General features: G+C 40.3%; 1 protein-coding gene across 3 annotated transcripts in view; it reads right to left on the bottom strand.

Annotated features, from left to right (window-relative positions):
- The window catches only part of Tmem117 (transmembrane protein 117), a 460550-nt gene that overhangs the window by 160818 nt on the left and 284264 nt on the right, over positions 1–15468 (bottom strand). The gene's annotated exons all lie outside the window — the stretch shown is intronic.

Below are 15468 nucleotides of genomic sequence, written 5' to 3'. Positions count from 1 at the left end.
TCTCTCTCTCTGTCTCTCTCTCTGTCTCTCTCTCTCTGTCTCTCTCTCTGTCTCTCTCTCTGTCTCTCTCTGTCTCTGTCTGTCTGTCTGTCTGTCTCTCTCTCTCTCTCTCTGCCTGTCTGTCTGTCTGTCTGTCTGTCTGTCTCTCAATTCTACTGTCTGTGGCTTTTGCTGACTTACCTCCCACTCTCCCCTGAAGTAGTAAATAGCTAATACATGAGCAAAACATCAAGCCTTCCCTACCACCAGTCTGGTACAGCACTTCCCCAAGTTTACAGTGCACGTGTTCTCATTAGCCAGCACCTTCCCATCTACAACTTTGCCTCTTCCAAAAGCATCCTTCCTCCCCCTGCCACACGCACAGACTGCCTGTCTGCTAAAGCCTGGGTACAGCTGTGCTCCTCCAAGCTGCCTCTACTGTCTGCTCCAGCACACTCAGTGCACACTCTCTGTCTCAGCCTCTTGTGCCAAAACACTCCATTTCCCATGTTAACATTTCTCTTCTCTCTCTATCAGCCTTTAAGATCCCTAATAATAAATGTTTGTCTTTGCATCCTTTCTACTGTCTCGGGGTCTTTCACATAGCAGTCCAAAATGCTTATACCAAAGATAAATGAGAAAATGAATCAGTAAATATATGTTTATTATAAAAGACTCATTTGCAGGGTAAATTGCTCACTAGCCACACCACATATTAATGCTTTCCTCAGATGTTCAATGTATCATTAATAGCCTGCTATTTGAACATTTAAAAGGCCTATAAGTGTGTGAAATGATTTTCCTAAAAAGGGAAAATGTGATTTTGTATGCATCATACATGCACGTATGTAACTTTTTTTTCCAGAAAATTTATAACCCATCAAACAGACATCATTCCACTAGTTTGGTTTTAGTTAATAATGCTCAAATTTAAACACACAATGTCTTAATCAGGATTAGTCGTGCTGTGATTAAACACCACGACCAAAGCAACTTGGAAAAGAAAGGGTTTATTTGGCTTATTTGTCTACATCACAGTTCATCACTGGATGAAGTCAGGACAAGAACTCAAACAGTTCAAGAACCTGGAGGCAGGAGCTGATACAGACAGAGGTCATGCAGGGTGCTGCTTACTGGATTATTTATCATGGCCTACTTAGCTGCTTTCTTGTAGAACCATGACATCAGGCTGAGGGTGGCCCCACTCCCAATAAGCTGGGCCCTCCCCCATGAATCACGAATTAAGAAAATGCCATACCAACTGGCCTAAAACCCCAACCTAGGGAGGCATTTTCTCAGTAGAGGGACCCACAATTCAGATGGTTTGAGTATGTATCAAGTTGACATAAAACTAGCCAGCACACACGAGGTAGATTCAAAATTGAGAAACCAGATATAGAGTATAAAAAATTGCAAAAAGAAGAATTTTTATTACCTATTAAGAAATACTCCTGTGGGGCTGGAGAGATGGCTCAGTGGTTAAGAGCACTGACTGTTCTTCTAGAGGTCCTGAGTTCAAGTCCCAGCAACCACATGGTAGCTCACAACCATCTGTAATGGGATCTGATGCCCTCTTCTGATGTATCTGAAGACAGCTTCAATCTGAAGATGAGCTACAGTGTAGTTATGTACATAAAATAAATAAATCTTTTAAAAAGATACTCCTATCATCATGGGCCAGACAAGCTTCTTGGTGCAGTGGTCACGTGATAATGATGATTGGGAGCTAAGAGTAAGCTACAAACAGGACATCTATATCACCTCCATGGTTTGGGAATCACCGTAGAAGAGAGAGTGGGAAGAACTAAGGAAATGTGGGAAAGTCTCAGTTCCTCAGACTCTAAACTTCCTAATGCCTATGGAAACAACTAATACTGAAAATTCAAAAGGGAGAGATATTGTTTGATTTACTTTTATTTGTGTATGTGTGTTCATATATGTGCAGCTGTGTGTTAAAGTGTGTGTAGAGGTGTGTGTGCAGGTGTGAGTTAAGGTATGTATACAGGTGTGTGTGCACGTGTGTGTGTGTAGGTGTCACAGAGGACAGAAAGAAACATCAGGCTCCCTAAAGCCAGAGTTACAGGCATTCATGATCCACTCAACACAGGTTCTGGGAATCTCTGAAAGAATAGCCAGTGTTCTTAGCTGCCAAGCAAGCCCTCACTCTCCAGCCCTTGCTATTTGTAAAATAGAGGTAGTAATTGATTATTTTCTCATCTGTTTGGATTTGTTCTAACCTTTCCCAGTTAAATTTTTAAAATTTTATCACTAACAGTGATGACCTTCAATTATATTTCCTTCAAAAAAAAAAAAAGATTCAAGATATTTATTGACAAGATCCAAGGGAAGGGATAGAGCATGAATTGGGTGAATCGTATCGTCACAAAAAAGTAGGCAATCTCAGGGAATTTAAATCCTACGTATTCAGACACACAGTCTCAGGGGAGGTAAGAAAGAGCTGCTGCAACAACTTCAACCATCTTCCTTCCCTTCATAACCCAGCCGGTTAGACAACACGTCTTGTGCTGAGTATTTCATAAAACATAAAGGTTTGTAGTTCATGTCTGACCAGATTTAAAAAAATAATAATGATAAGATTTCATTATTTCTTTCATCAGTATGTCTCCTGTACCTGAGGAGTATAAATGATAATATTTTCATGTAGCAAAATGATTACTGGGTGTGTTTTATCCCACTTCATTGTTTGCTGCAGGGTAATTTCTGAAAATACTTATTATATTTTCTGGAGAGTAGCCATCCGCCACTAGATGGATGACCAACGATTATGCAGCTTATTTTATAAAGACCACATCCAGAGATAAAATCTTTTCTCAAGAAAATGATAAGATGGGGGCCAAGAAACAATCTGTCAGATGCCAGGCAGCTGGGCCTTTCCCCCCACCCCCCAGCTCTTAGTCTTTATTTTAAGTCACACCATCTGATGGATGAGAAGTCACTTACAGCTAAATTGGCAGTTGCAGGGACAATCATTAAAGGGACGCATTCAATAAGGAAAAAATCCAATTACCTCCTGCATTAGAGAAATCAAATTTATTTCTGGTGTTGGTCAAGGGCAGCCTTTATGGGCAGAGATGCAAGAGGCGGAGTGAAGGGATGGGGGTGGTGTGTGAGGGAAACACAGTGCATGAATGTGTGTGCTATAAACGCAGTAAGCAACTGTTGATGCTTCTCTCACAGATTCACAGTAGCATGTGCAATTGCAGGGCTGTTTTTTTCTAAGTAGGAGCTACATGTTTAACTCTCTGGCTCTCACAAACCCTCCACCTCAGTTTCCTGCCAACCAGGTTTCAGCACGGAAGGCAGAACCTCATCATTTTGCAGTTAACAGAATTTTGTCGGAATAGTTTTCCTCAGGAGAACCCAAGCTACTTCAGGACATGGGTATTGTGTACAGGTTGGGTGTGAAAAAATTTTTTACAAGTTAGCAAATGGTTGTAGCGACAGTCTGTCGCGTTAGTGTCCTCTTTGACAAGACGCCATGGCAACAATGCCCTTGGAAACACCAGAGGTGCTGTGCATGCCTCACACCTGCAACAGAACCAACCTTCATAAGCCACCAGGTATAGGTGCTCACTAATCATCATGGTAACTTCACACTTTCTACTTTCCACCCAGAGACAGAAAACAGTCAGTGAGACAGAGAAGAAGAGACGTGTCACACCTAATATGTTGGTGCGCACACCAGTTGCCAGCCTTGATTCTGATCCGACCTTCAGGCTGTGTTAGCTTTTGGGTCAAGGCTCACTTCCTCATTGGTCAGCTATGGGCATCCAGTGTGCCTTATGTCCCCGCCCACATTCGGCATCCTCTGGACCATCTTATGTACCATGGGTCCTACTTTCTTACTCCTTGCGCATTTAACATCTCTCTTTTGTTTACCATAAGTAAATGACACCATCTTCCCTTGGCTATAATAAGAGGAGGGAAAATAAAACCTCTCTGCGTCACACATCATTTCCATATTGTTATAGTTTACAAAGTTTCTGTATTCTGCATTCTTGGAACACAAGCTAATTAAATTTTCCAGTCTTTCATCCAGAGTCTGTGTAGAGCTTGCAATAGCTGAAAAATGTAGAGAATCAAATAGCTCTAAAATAGGAGCTCTGAGAAGACACAATCAAGACACTTGCCCACAACCAACCTGCCTGCCTTCTTTCTGCCATTCTTTGCTATTTTTGTTTCCATTTGTATTAGTGTTTTGGAGACAGGGTCTCATTATGCAGCTCCTAGTCTGGCCTGGAATGTGCCATGTAGCCCAGATGGGTTTCAAATGCATGATCCTCCTGCCTCCTTCCAGCTATGTTTACTATCATTAGGCTGAGAGAAAAATCTCAGGACCACGTATTGTCTTCAGGAATAGAAGGTACCCACTGCTTCACTTGCAGTATTTATTGCTGAATGACACCAGAGGGGGGAGGGAGAAAGGAAAGGAGAAACGGATACTACTGTTTCCATCTTTCCTGGTAAATCATTTGTGTTGCCTGGTTGCTCAAATATTTCCTTTTGTATTTTGAGTGTAATGTTTGTTTTTCTTTTTCCCCCAAGATGTATTAACAGTTGCTGTGCTCTGTTGGCTCTTTGGGGATCGTACCTGTAACTTCCACTTTTCTTCTCTGTTATTTACTCCGATCCCGTAGGAAAATAGCTATGAGCGTGCAGGTTTGCTCTGTCTTTGGTGTCTTCGTCTCATCAGTTTTCAGTTTTGCTCCTTTAGACAAAATCCACACTGTGTACATGGCAGAGCGTGCTTACAAGCTACAGAAAGAAAGCCAGTTTGACCTTTGTTTTCCTATTTGTCTCTATTCCCAGTTTTCTCTAATTTTAGAAAATCCCACCCCACCCCTATGTGTATATGGGCGTGGGAGGGTCTGAGTGCATGTGTATATATGTACGGGTATGATGTAATAAGGGGAAGTCCCATTGGCACACATGTGAATATTAGAGGACAACTCTGCTAGATGATTTTGTTTTCTACATGTCTATAGGTTTGGGAAACTGAACTCAGGTCATCAAACTTGGATGGAAAATTCTTTACCTACTAAGGTACCTTGTAGTATGTTCTCTTTAACATGTCTTTTCTGAGCTTACCATCTATTGCTTAATATCCATCTCACCATCTCTGAACTCTTGGGCAACTATTTAGATATATTTTTATATCTGTAGATCTCTACATCAGTGGTTCTCAACCTTTCCTAATGCTGAGAGCATGGTTCCTCATGCTGTGGTAACCCCCAGTATACAACTAGTTTTGCTGCTACTTCATAAGTATAATTTTGCTACTGTTATGAATTATGATATAATTATCTGTGTTTGATGGTGGTCTTAGGTGATTTCTATCAAAGATCATGTGGTGCTTTGAATAGGAGTGGCCTCCATAGACTCATGTGTTTGAATTCTTGGCCCATGGGGGGGGGGACACTGTTAGGAGGCGTGGCCTTGTTGGAGGAGGTGTGCCACTATAGGGGCAGGCTTTGAGGTCTCCTATGCTCCAGCTATGCTCAGTGTGGCCTGCAGTCTCTCCTTGCTGCTTCTGGATCAGGATGAGGCTCTCAGCTCCTCCTTCAGCATCATGCCAGCCTGCACTCTGCCATGCTTCCTGTCATAATAATGGACCAAGCCTCTGAAATAGTAAGCTGGGTTCTATCAAATGTTGCCCTTTCTAAGAGTTGCCATGGTCATGATGCCTCTTAATGCCTAACTTAGACAGGCTGTTTAACCCCCAAAGAGGCCATGACTCACAGGCTGAGAACCACTGATCTAGACAGACATACATCTGTAGATCTGGCACAGGGGAGAGGAGTCAACTTGACACAAACTAGAGTCACCTCGGAAAAGAGAACCTCTGAGATATGTCTAAGAGACCATACTGGGAAAATACAGATATGCTTCTAGAATTCCAGCCTCTAATTTCCATGTTATTATACAAACTGGATATTAATCAAATCCTTCATATAATGGAGGGAGTAAAAGATTGTTACTTGAGCTAGCTGTACTTGGAATGTAAAGGAAGTCCTATAGAATTCAAGGGTTCTAAATCAAAGGTATTGATCCTGAAAATGCACTCCACCTAAGTACAAGGCCCGTCACCCCAGTGAGGACTGGCAGGGATGGTGCCAACAGAATTGGAAATGGCTGAGCCGTGGCAGAAGCAAACTCACAAGCACTGTCCATGCCAAGCCTCTCTTCTCCTCATGGCCTTGCCCTTTCACTGCCTGAGAATTCAGAAGACAGGTTGATGTACAGCGAAGATTCCAAAGTAGAGTCTTAGTCAACTGTCACACCAAAACCTAAACATGGCTTACAATGAAAGGGATATTAATCCTAAATTGTGCAGTCACTTACAGTAATGCAAAAATCGCAAAATACCTATTGTGAATTAGGGAACCGCACAAGAACATGTACTAGTTGTTTATTTAAAGGTAACTGCAATATAATTCCATATGCCATATTTATGGGGTTGTTAGGTACCAGCTCTGGGAAGGAGAGTACAGGTTATAGTAAAAGGTGGTCTCTGACACCGGGAGCGTTCGGTCTGTGCATCCCTGTGTTGGTGCCCACGGCTTCGTTGTTATCTCCACATCTATTACAGCCGAGTGCCCTCTTCTTCCGTACCAAACTTAGGTCATGGTGCATGAAGAAAGTCCAACTTGAATTTCTTAGACTCTAGGGAAATTCTACACTCTGCAGAACAAGGCAAGTTTTCTGTCGCTGTTTGTTTTCCTTTTGGCTACCCTCCCTGACTTCAGCTCACACAGAGAGACATACATATGTGATCAGCTTTATCCAGCAGCTGAGACATCGCCAGAGGAGACAAAGAAAGACCCAAGATCTAAGCAGAAAGGACTGTGGGTATTCACCGAAAAACATCATCTGAGTACACAGTTAGGTAAACAGAAGCCACGGATGAAAGTTTCCCACATTGCCCACTGATGTCATGAATGAATTACTGCAGAAAGTGTCCGACACATCCACTGGCAAAATCTACTGGTGAACATTAAACCTGAAATGTGTTCTCCAGCTTTTCGGAAACACAGCCAGGATTCCGCCGGGCTTGAATATTAATGTGCTTGCTTATTATCTCCAATGATAGCCTACACTGCCTTTGTGATGTATTGTACCTTATTGCTGGATCCCCTACTGATTTACAGTGAGTCCAGGACTGTTTTGTTATTAAGTAAAGAAATTGGGCACATCTCCGAATATTGAATCATTTGGAGAAAGACACCCGAATCACAGGAGAATAGAAATAAACACAATCGAAAAGTCCCTTCCTACTGAAGTTCTGCAGAGACTCACAAAATAAATCGGATATGGCCCAGTACAATTTGCTTTCTACCACAGTCTGTTATAATTTGTAATAACCAGGGCAAAGGGGAATGATTACAGGTTGTTCAGCAAGAAGCTGCAGACAAAGATGGAGACAAAGCTCCATCCTTCGGCTGCCGTTCCTTGTGCACGTGAAACGGCAATAACCCAACATTACATGTAATTCTTTTTCACTGTTGGTTGAAAGAAAGAGTGGGTTTCTGTACACATACCTGCTCCGTTTTGTTAACATAGATAACTGATTATTAGAACACACGTACAGAATATGCTGCAACATGACAGTTTTATAACTGTATATGTAGGTGGAGAAACTACAGGAAGAAAAGTAATGAATACTTCAGACAGGCCATTATAACAAACAATACCCAAGAAGAAACCCTTGGCCACAGAAGAGCAAAATATCTCAAAGTGAGAATTAATCTCCTGTTAAAGTTCTGAACACTCTATTGGTCTCTAAAAGTGCTGCCTAGAGCAGCTAGTCTAAGGGCAGAGTCTAAGGAGTCGGTATAGTCTGGGACCCAGAACCCTGCCCGTCTTTTATTAATCATCCCACATCGGGCCAGGAGAGTCACACATTATGAATAAAGGTGACAACGAGGTATCATGGCTAAAAGTTAAAATGAGTACTGATCCGTGACTGCATGGCTGGTAATAATGATGCTGTGGACAGAATTTGAGTAACCACGCCACAATCCTAGAAAGCAGAGAATGGCCACTGAAAAGCAGCTATAAATACACACCCAATTCATAAGCATTCAGCGTCTAAAATGAAGTCAATTCTTTTACTTTCCAATTAGAGCAACAACAACAACAACAACAAAAACTGATTGTGGAGAAAAATCTGCCCAGCAACTAGTGAAAGTGATTAATGAAGTTATGTCATTTTCTGTTATTTGGCTAATACATCAGGTATAGGCACAAGGCATCTGCTAAAATTATTTAAAATTATATGTGAGTACACGTTACAGCCAAGAATTAAGATGGAGAGAAAGCATGGTTTTGCCGTTTGTCACAAAAACAGGACAAAATAAAAACAAAGTCCGCTGTGTCCTTGTCCTCAGTCTTCTCCCTGCCTGAACCCTAAACATCACCATCCTGAATACCGAATGGATTCATCATTCCTCCCACTTCTGGTTTATTGTGGTTTTGCCCTAACCAGCTGTAGTCATATGCAAAGTATAATGAGGTGCATTGCTCACATACAGATATTACATTCACATTTAAATATGAATAACACAACTTCCCTGTACCTGCTCTGACTCTTCCGTTTCCAGGCTCTTCTCAGATCTGTTTAGGTTGAATCAAATAGTCACATCATTAATCTCTGTTTAATATCTATTGATAAGTTGAAGTTTCATCTTTATATGGTTTATTGCTTCTTTTTCTCTTAAAATCTTAACCTTATAAATGGTTTTGAATTACATTTGCTTTTCAAAAAAAATGAGCTTTGGATGGTTTTAATCTTCTCTGTAGTTCCTTTTCTCTTATCATATTAATTTCTGGTTTTGCTTTCCACTATTTTTTGCTGGTTTTTTCCCTCTGGCTTTCTGGTGCCTTCTTCCTGACTTATCTCTCTCCCTATTTCCTTTCACCTCTGGCTTTTGCCATGTGTGCATGAGGGAATCTCCCCCTTCTCGCCCTTCTTTTCTAAGTTTTACATATTGAAGGCTTATTTTTATTAATTTTCAGTGTTTGTTCAACTTTTTACCATAACTACTACTGAATTTGTTTCATAAGTTTTGAATCTGTAATACATACAAATTTAAAAAGTTTATGTCTTCAATGTGTGTTAACCATCTATAATCCTAAAAATAGTTGTTTATTCCCAAGGTCTTTATTTCTATGCATAAATCTATCTATATAAGTGATATTTGAAATGGAATTTTTATGTTGTGATTTCCAGCATCTTAATTATGTCATTTCTGTTCTAAACTCGGTATAATAGTATACACATATAATCTCAACCTTCAGGAGGCAGAGATGGGAGTATTTTTAAGTTCAGTGCTGATCCAGGACACATGCTGAGACCCTGCTAAGCTTTCACAGCTTCTAGAGCTGATATTCAGGACTCTGGGGAATAAAGGCCATCTGTGGTTTTCTGTAGCTGTGATTTCTATGAGTTACAGTAACATCCAGCATGGAAAGATTTGCCCATGGGAACAACAGTGGCCCAAAATGTGAGACCAACCAATCACTCCTGGGTTAGATTTAAGGCCTGTTAAACAAGAGGAAACACAGGCCTTGGACTGTAAATATGAAAAGGAAATCAAGGCTGGGGTGGTCAAAGAGTCTGAGGTGAGCCTGCTACTCTCATTTTGCTATATGGATATAGCATCCAACTGTCTTCTAAACTCTCTCTACCCCGATATCTGTGCAGCTCTCAGTTCCCATCAAAGAGGTTTCTTTGTGCAGTGGGTGGTAGTTAATGTAGAAATTTAACAACTGATGGAAGGGTAGAGAATAAATATTGAATAAGTGTCTGTAGAGTGCTCAGCCACAGGTAGAACATTTATGTCTATAAACCTATCCCAAGGCAGCAAACATCATGGAAGAGGGGACAGAAAAATCCTGAGAACCAGACTCAGGGTACAATAGTGGAACCAAACACATTGGAATCTATTTCATAGTAGAAAATGCATACCTAACATTACAAGTGCAGCTAAGAACCCACTGGAGAGTTTACAGGCCCCATGGGTACACCTACTACTATTACACATGACAGAAAGTTTATAGTGTGCAGAAGGAAATGTATACACTAATCTCATAGCCTATGTCTTTTAAGAGAAAAGTTACATTGATTTTGCCTAGTAAAATAATTCTATTTCCTTGCATAGGTTATGTTGCTGAATTTTTCTTTTGTCTTAAATTTTTTCTCCTTTCAGAGATTTTTCACTTGCATTTTTCTTTAGTATTTTAGACATATATTGTTGCTTCAAGTCACTCAAAAGTTGATGGGAAATTTATACTGGCTACATTAATTAGCAAATCTAATAAATAATACTATCTATTTATTCCATAAAATTAATAAGATATAATTATAGGCTTTAATCACTCAGCTTGTATCCAAAAATTTCCAGAAATTTGGTTCCAACTCTCTGTTAATGAGAAACAGTTGTGTGGGTGTTAGTATAAATCCTGAGAAGCCAGTGGCTCTAACCACTGACCCATCTCTCCACCTCCTGTATATATGTTCACTGTTTAACATTTTTATGTCTATTAATTTATCCATTTGTTTTAGATTGTCTTCAAAGTATATTCCAATATTCTTCTGAGCCTCCTTGGCTGCCAAAGCTACAATAGCATCCAAAGAAAATTACAGCCCAACATCTCCGATAAGCTTGGGCACAAAAAATTGTCAATCAAACACTGCTACACCCAACTCACAATAATCAAGTTGGCTACATTCCAAAGATGCTGAGATAGATCAACAAATGCAAATCTATAAATGATAGATATCACATAAATAGACTCTATGGCAAAAACCAGGGATTGAACCGGTAAATCTAGAAAAGGCCTTTGACAGAATCTGTCATCCTGTGTGATAAAAATCTTGAACAGACAAGAAGGAACAAACTTGAGCAAAATAAAGTCTATATACAACAACCCTACTGGTAACACTAAAACAGGGAAAAATAAGGCAGGTCCACAAAATCAGAAATGAAACAGAGTTGTCTACTCTTTGCCACTCTTATTCATTACAAAGTTGACTTCTTAGCTGGAACAATGAGTCCAGAAAAGAAACAAAAAGAAAACAAAGGCTGGGACATAGTTCAGTGGTGAGTGCCTACCTAGCAATCACCAAGTCCTGGCTTCAGTTCCTAGTATATCATCAAGTATACGTAGTGCCATGTACAGGTATATAATCCCTCAGTTCCTAGTATATCATCCAGGATACGTAGTATCATGTGCAGGCATATAATCCCCATACTTGGAAGCTAGAAGCAGAAGAGTGAGAAGTTACCAGTCATCCTTGGCTACATAGTGAATCTGAGACAAAGCTGGGTTGCATGTTACTCTGTGTCAGACAAACAGAAACTCTGGAAGGAGACAACTGTAAGTAGGAAGTGAAGAAGACACAAAATATCCAAAGACATCCTCACAAAAAAGAAAGAAGTGATGAAAGGGCCACACTCTCAAACTCCAAATGATACACAGAAGCACAGTGGCCAAGGCAGCACAGTGCAGGCACACAAACAGACACATTGACAAATAGAATAGAATAAAGAACCCAAAATAGACCTGTGAAGTTATGGCCATCTAACTTTTGACAAAGATGGCAAAAGCATGCATACTAGCCACTTCAAAATTACTATAGACAAAATGTCANAAANANAAAANNAAAAANANNAAAAAAAAAAAAAAAAAAAAAANAACCTGGNGNAAACCANAAAANANAAAAAACCCTAGTATGAAACAAATACAACAGGGAAGTCAGGTCTTTGTCTCTCACCCTAAAAACAATCCAAAATGGACCTTAATAATAAGACCAAAAACTCTGAAACCATTATAGGAAAATGTGAACAAAAGACTTCAAGTCATGAGCATAGCCAAGAACTCTCTGAAAAGGGCTCCAGCAACTCAGGAAATTAAACTAAGGATTGACAAATTGAACTCTGAAATTAAAAACCTTCTGCATAGAAAAGTAAATGATCCATGGAGTTAACTGACAACTTACAGAATGGGAAAGTATCTTTGTATCTATATCTCAGACAAAAGTTAGTAGCTAGAACACACACACACACATATTTATATATATACACATACATACATACATATTCTAGAATATATAATATATTCTATTGCATACTATCTATATATTATACAAAATGTTACTAGAATATTTAAATACATGTATATATTTAAAAACACCAAAGGACAAAATACAAACAACACAAATAACTCAGTATAAGAATTATGAAATAAATAGGAAATTCTCAAGAGACACAGAACAATTGGCCTATAAACTATTTTTTCCTTTGACTATTTTCATTAGATATTTTCTTTATTTACATTTCAAATGTTATCCCCCTTCCTCGTTTCCCCCACGAAAACCCCCTATCCTCTTCCTGCTCCCCCTACTCACCAACCCACCCACTCCTGCTTCCCTGTCTTGGTATTTAGCCTTCACAAAACCAAGGACCTCTCTTCCCATGGATGTCCAACAAGGCCATCCTTGTTACATATGCAGCTGGAGCCATGGGTCCCTCCACGTGTACTCTTCGGTTGGTGGTTTAGTCCCTGGGAACTCTGGGGATACTGGTTGGTTCATATTGTTGTTCCTCTTATGGGGCTGCAAACCCCTTCAGCTCTTTGAGTCCTTTCTCTAGCTCCTCCATTGGGGGGGGGGGGGGAACTTGTGCTCAGTCCAATGGTTGGCTGAGAGCATCAATCTCTGTAATTGTCAGGCACTGGGAAAGCCTCTCAGGAGACAGCTTTATCAGGTTCCTGTCAGCAAGAACTTATTGACATCCACAACAGTGTCTGGGTTTGGTAGCTGTATATGGGATGGATCCCCAGGTGGGGCAGTCTCTGGAGGTCTATAAACTTCTGAGAAATGTTTGACATCCTTGTTTATCAGAGACATACAAATCAAAAACCTTTAGATTCCATCTCTCATCAGTCAGAATGGCTATCATTAAGAAATTAAATAACAAATATTGGTTAGGTTGGGGGAGAAAGGACGCCTGTACATACCTGGCAGGTATATAAAATAGTTCAGCTACTATGTAAATCAGAATGGAGGCTCCTCAAAAACTCAAAACTAGGTATACCATATGGCCCACTCATATCACTCTTGGGTATACATCAAAATGATTTTAAATCAACACACTACAGATATATACATGCATCTCTATCTTTATTGAAATATTAGGTGTTTGTCTTAGTCAGCGTATCTATTCCTGCACCAAACATCATGACCAGGAAGCAAGTTGGGGAGGAAAGGGTTTATTCAGCTTACACTTCCATGTTGCTCTTCATCACCAAAGGAAATCAAGGCAGGAACTCAAGCAGGTCAGGAAGCAGGAGCTGATGCAGGGGCTATAGAAGGATGTTACTTACTGGCTTGCTCAGCTTGCTTTCTTATAGAATACAGACTACCAGCCCAGGGATGGCATCACCCATAATGGGCCCTTCCACCCTTGATATCACTAATTGAGAAAATGCCTTACAGCTGGATCTCAGAAGCATTTCCTCAAGGGAGGCTCCTTTCTATGTGATAACTCCAGCTTGTGTCAAGTTGACACACAAAACTAGCCAGTACTCTGTTACTAAATAGAAGAGTAGATAAGGAAAAGGGGTATAATTATGCAATGACGGCATGGACTTGAGTCCCACTCCTACTTTACAAGATGGAACTCATACCTGACACTGCTGGAGTGACCAAGAACCAGACACTAGATAGCCTAAGGACCTAGTGCAAAAGTGCAAAACAAAATTAAAAAAAAAAAAAAACTACTAGTGATAAAATAACATTTAATGATACTATACACATAAATCAATGCCTTGTTCAGCCATCATCAGAGACAGTTTCTTCTGCAACAGATAGGAACAAATACAGAGACTTGTAGACCCACGACCAGATATTATACATACATACACACACACACACACACACACACGGTGTGGGAGTGTGAGGGTGATCAGACAGACAGACAAACTGAGCAAGCAATCTTGGATCTGTGGGGTCTAAATGAGATGTCTCCATCAAATCCCTTCTCCTCAGAGCTCAAGAATACAGAGACAGAGGAGGCAGGAAGAGTGTAAGAGTCAGGGGAATGGAGAACACCAAGAAAACAAGACCATCTAAATCAACTGAGCAAAACTCATATAAACTCAGAGACTGAGGCAGCATGCACAGGGCCTGCATGATCTATACCAGTTCCTCTGCATATACAGTACAGCTTCCAGCTTAGTGTTCTGATGAGAGCCCTTTAGCGTGGAGGAGTGTGTCTCTGATTCTTGTGCCTTCTCTCGGACTCCTTTCCTTCTGTCCATTTGTCCCATCCCACTTCAATGTGATGGTTTTTGTTTTAATCTTATTGTATTTTATGTTGTTATATTTTAATACTATCTCTTAGAAGCCTGTTCTTTTCTTCTGAGAGGCAAAAAGGGAGTGGATCTGGATGGTAGGGGAGGTGGGGAGGACTCAAGAGGAGTAGAGGGAGGGAAAGCCATGATCAAGATGTATCATGTAAGAAAAGAATTTCAGTAAAAAGAAAAACTAGAAGGAAGCTAAGTTGTTTATAGGAAAATGGATGCAACTGTCAATCCTTGTAAGTGAAATATGTCAGACTCCAGCAAATAGCTCACTTTTCTTGTCTTAAAAATCCTAGATTTTATATGGACGCATGAAATCATTTATGTATATAGGTCATGAAAGCAGAAGTGATATTGCCTATGGAAACAAATGGGAGTAATAGGAAATGGTCTGGGGGGGGGAGGAGAATGCCGCTTGGGGTGATCATGGTCAGATACATGCTATGCTTGAATGTAAAATGTCTACATGAAAGATCACCATGCAAAACGAATAGCCACAAGTAAGAAAATGTACAGGAATGTCACTGCAGGCATATATTGAGTTAAGAAGTTGCTGTCCCTGCTTTTCCTTGGGTGATCTGACCCAGCCACATTCTCAGGATCAGCACACTCCCCTTTTGAGCTTTGTTTTATATCATTATAGAGACGGGGGTGTTTTAACAAAGAATTTCAGTTCTCATCATTAATCAGAAAGACATGATTAATGTCTAGAAGGAACCAGCAAGAATAAAGATATTCAATAATATCTTCATTTTCAAAGGTTCACAGACAAATGACCTCTTAAAGAGTTTCTTCGGCTTTAAATATGGAAATAGTTGAGAAGTCTCCCATTTCTATGCATATCAGATCCCTACTAATTTCTCTGATGTAGGGGAGAGGCATGCCTGGACACCTAACCTGTTACTGACCTCTGATTACCATGGGTTTTACCTGGTCTAGGCATTAGCATGTCCTCAGTTCATGGAAGACAGCTGTGTGGTACAGGAGGACTTGATAACTGGTGAAGGTCATAGCACAGCCGTGATGGAGCTTAAAGGGGAACATGCCTGACTCCAAAACACAGCATTCACCTGACATACTGTGTGTCTAGTCCTTAACATCACT

This window comes from Mus caroli, chromosome 15 (assembly GCF_900094665.2).
Source record: "Mus caroli chromosome 15, CAROLI_EIJ_v1.1, whole genome shotgun sequence".
Classification (NCBI taxonomy): domain Eukaryota; kingdom Metazoa; phylum Chordata; class Mammalia; order Rodentia; family Muridae; genus Mus; species Mus caroli.
The sequence above is the reverse complement of the archived record's forward strand: the minus strand, read 5'-3'. Positions and strand labels throughout refer to the sequence as shown.